Genomic DNA, 5,160 nt, shown 5'->3' on the forward strand with positions numbered 1-5,160 from the left:
GTAATCTGAGGCACCTGATTGGGTCCCGCCCTCTTACTCAAAGGGGAGGAGCTGCATTTTTGTCCTAAAATAGAACACTTCATTTTATGGAAGCTCGTTTCCGCCATGCACTGTAAAAAAAACATCTTGTCAAATTTACAGTGAAAAACTGGCAGCTGTGGTTGCCATTTTTTCACCGTAAAAAATACAGTGACAGTGTATATGGCTTTACGGTAAGGTATATCAACACTTGTAAAAACAACAGTTTGAAAATGTTCAATTTTACAGGTATTCAATGTACAATAATCAATACATAACTGTTAATTTTACGGATATTCATTGTACAATAAACAATGATTCAAAATAATGGTTACAAGCAATGATCTACTAGACAGATATATATTTTTTTAGAATTTTTTTGGGGCTTTTTTCACCTTTATTGGATAGGACAGTGCAGAGACAGGAAATGAGCTGGAGAGAGAGACGGGGAGGGATCGGGAAATGACCTCAGATCAGAATCGAACCCGGGTCCCCGGATTCATGGTATGACGCCTTAGTCGACTGAGCCACGACAGTGGGCATTTTTTTATTTTTTTAACAGGGCAATGATGTAATTTTAACTATCACATTCTGTTTTAGTATTACAGTTTGTCTGTGTTTAAACTACAACAATTTGTAAATTCTACAAAAAAATATGATCAATTCAACATATTCTTACTGTTAAATTAACAGTGGTATTTGGTTAGGAGTTTTACAGTATATTGATGTAAATTACACACTGCTTCATTGTTTTTGTATTTACAGTTTTTTTATGTCATGATTTTACATAAATTCACTGTTAATTCTACGGACATTTTTTTACAGTGCACTATAACACGACAAAGCTTCACATAATGACGACTTTCTGTCTCATACTATCGAGATCCAACCTCAACATCTCACAATTATATGATCTTCTCAAATATGACTTTCTGTCTCATAACATCTATCTCCTAACATATAATAATGGCGTAGTATCTCCTAATTATGACTTGCTGTCTCATAATAATGAAATATAAGAAACTTTCTCATAATTATGACTTAGTAGCTCGCAATTTTGACATACGTTTTCATAATAATGACTTTCTTTCTCATAATTATACGATCTTCTCAAATATGACTTTCTATCTCGTAATATCTATCTCCTGACATATAATAATGGCGTAGTATCTCATGATTATGACTTGCTGTCTCATAATAATGAAATATATGAAAGTTTCTTATAATTATGACTTTCTGTCTCATAATATCGAGATCCAACCTCAACATCTCACAATTATGACTTAAGTTTTCCTAACATTGACTTTCTATCTCAAAATTATGACTTGCTATCTCATAATAATAAAATATAAGAAACTTTCTCAGAATTATACGATCTTCTCAAATATGACTTTCTATCTTGTGATATCTATCCCCTAACATATAATAATGGCGTAGTATCTCATAATTATGACTTGCTGTCTCATAATAATTAAATATAAGAAACTTCTCATCTCATTATCTGTAGCCGCTTTATCCTTCTACAGGTCGCAGGCAAGCTGGAGCCTATCCCAGCTGACTACGGGCGAAAGGCGGGGTACACCCTGGACAAGTCGCCAGGTCATCACAGGGCTGACACATAGACACAGACAACCATTCACACTCACATTCACACCTACGCTCAATTTAGAGTCACCAGTTAACCTAACCTGCATGTCTTTGGACTGTGGGGGAAACCGGAGCACCCGGAGGAAACCCACGCGGACACGGGGAGAACATGCAAACTCCGCACAGAAAGGCCCTCGCCGGCCACGGGGCTCGAACCCGGACCTTCTTGCTGTGAGGCGACAGCGCTAACCACTACACCACCGTGCCGCCCTATAAGAAACTTTCTCATAATTATTTCTTAGTAGCTCACAATTATGACACAAGTTTTCATAATAATGACTTTCTCATAATTATATCTTCTCAAATATGACTTTCTGTCTCATAATATCTATCTCCTAACATATAATAATGGCGTAGTATCTCCTAATTATGACTTGCTGTCTCATAATAATGAAATATAAGAAAGTTCCTCATAATTATGACTTTCTGTCTCATAATATTGAGATCCAACCTCAATATCTCACAATTATGACTTAAGTTTTCATAACACTGACTTTCTATCTCATAATTATGACTTGCTATGTCATAATAATTAAATATGAGAAAGTTCCTCATAATTATGACTTTCTGTCTCATAATATCGAGATCCAACCTCAATATCTCACAGTTATGACTTAAGTTTTCCTAACATTGACTTTCTATCTCAAAATTATGACTTGCTATCTCATAATAATAAAATATAAGAAACTTTCTCATAATAATACGATCTTCTCAAATATGACTTTCTATCTCATAATATCTATCTCCTGTCATATAATAATGGCGTAGTATCTCATAATTACGACTTGCTGTCTCATAATAATTAAATATAAGAAACTTTCTCATAATTATTTCTTAGTAGCTCACAATTATGACACAAGTTTTCATAATAATGACTTTCTTTCTCATAATTATATGATCTTCTCAAATATGACTTTCTGTCTCATAACATCTATCTCCTAACATATAATAATGGCGTAGTATCTCCTAATTATGACTTGCTGTCTCATGAAATATAAGAAACTTTCTCACAATTATGACTTAGTAGCTCGCAATTTTGACATACGTTTTCATAATAATGACTTTCTTTCTCATAATTATACGATCTTCTCAAATATGACTTTCTATCTCGTAATATCTATCTCCTGACATATAATAATGGCGTAGTATCTCATGATTATGACTTGCTGTCTCATAATAATGAAATATACGAAAGTTTCTTATAATTATGACTTTCTGTCTCATAATATTGAGATCCAACCTCAATATCTCACAATTATGACTTAAGTTTTCCTAACATTGACTTTTTATCTCAAAATTATGACTTGCTATCTCATAATAATAAAATATAAGAAACTTTCTCATAATTATACGATCTTCTCAAATATGACTTTCTATCTCATAATATCTATCTCCTGACATATAATAATGGTGTAGTATCTCATAATTATGACTTGCTGTCTCATAATAATAAAATTTCAGAAAGTTTCTTATAATTATGACTTTCTGTCTCATGAAATTGAGATCCAACTTTAATATCTCACAATTATGACTTAAGTTTTCCTAACATTGACTTTCTATCTCATAATTACGACTTGCTGCCTCATAATAATGAAATATGAGAAAGTTTCTCATAATAATGGCCAAATGACTTAATCACTTTCTATCTCATAATTATATGATCTTCTCAAATATGACTTTCTGTCTCATAATATCTATCTTCTAACATGTAATAATGGCGTAGTATCTCCTTATTATGACTTGCTGTCTCATAATAATGAAATATAAGAAAGTTTCTTATAATTATGACTTTCTGTCTCATAATATCGAGATCCAACCTCAATATCTCACAATTATGACTTAAGTTTTCCTATCTTTGACTTTCTATCTCATAATTATGACTTGCTATCTCATAATAGTAAAATATAAGAAACTTTCTCATAATTATTTCTTAGTAGCTCACAATTATGACATAAGTTTTCATAATAATGACTTTCTTTCTCATAATTATACAATCTTCTCAAATATGGCTTTCTATCTCATAATATCTATCTCCTATGGCATAGGATCTCATAATTATGTCTTGCTCCCTCATAATAATGAAATATGAGAAAGTTTCTCATAATAATGGCCAAATGACTTAATGACTTTCTAGCTCATAATTATATGATCTTCTCAAATATGACTTTCTCTTTCATAATATTTATCTCCTAACATATAATAATGGCTTAGTATCTCATAATTATGATTGCTCTCTCATAATAATGAAATATAAGAAAGTTTCTCATAATAATGACTTTCTGTCTCATAATATTGAGATCCAACCTCAATATCTCACAATTATGACTTAAGTTTTCATAACACTGACTTTTTATCTCATAATTATGACTTGCTATGTCATAATAATTAAATATGAGAAAGTTCCTCATAATTATGACTTTCTGTCTCATAATATTGAGATCCAACTTTAATATCTCACAATTATGACTTAAGTTTTCATAACATTGACTATCTCATAATTATGACTTGCTATCTCATAATAATAAAATATAAGAAACTTTCTCATAATAATGGCTTAGTAGCTCCTAACTTATAATAATGGCTTAGTATCTCATAATTATGACTTGCTATCTCATAATAATGAAATATAAGAAAGTTTCTCATAATTATGACTTACATTTTCATCATAATTACTTTCTATCTCATAATTATGAGATCTTATCTCAATCATGACGTTTTATCTCATAATAATGAGCTCCAATCTCATAATTATGGTTTTCAATAATAATAATAATAATAATAATAATAATAATAATAATAATAAAATGAGCTCCTATCTTGTAATAATGGCTTAGTATCTCATAATTATGACTTGCTATCTCATAATAATAAAATATAAGACACTTTCTCATAATTATGACTTTATTGCTTACAATTATGACATACGTTTTCATAATAATGGCTTTCTATCTCATAATTATATGATCTTCTCAAATTAACTTTCTATCTCATAATATCTATCTCCTAACATATAATAATTGCTTAGTAGCTCATAATTATGACTTGCTATCTCATAATATTGAGATCCAACCTTAATATCTCACAATTATGACTTGAGTTTTCATAACACTGACTTTCTATCTCATAATTATGAGATCCTAACTTATAATAATGGCTTAGTATCTCATAATTATGACCTACATTTTCATAATAATGACTTTCTATCTCATAATCATGAGATCTTATCTCAATCATGACGTTCTATCTCATAATAATGAGCTCCAAACTCATAATTATGGTTTTCAATATAATAATAATAATAATAATAATAATAATAATAATAATAATAATAATAATAATAATAATAATCTCCTATCTTGTAATAATGGCTTAGTATTTCCTCATAATTATGACTTAAGTTGTCATAATAACGACTTTCTATCTTATCTCAAATCTGACTTTCTATCTCATAATAACAAGATCATAACTTATAATAATGGCTTAGTATCTCCTAAT

Source organism: Neoarius graeffei, chromosome 12 (genome assembly GCF_027579695.1).
Source record: "Neoarius graeffei isolate fNeoGra1 chromosome 12, fNeoGra1.pri, whole genome shotgun sequence".
NCBI lineage: Eukaryota > Metazoa > Chordata > Actinopteri > Siluriformes > Ariidae > Neoarius > Neoarius graeffei.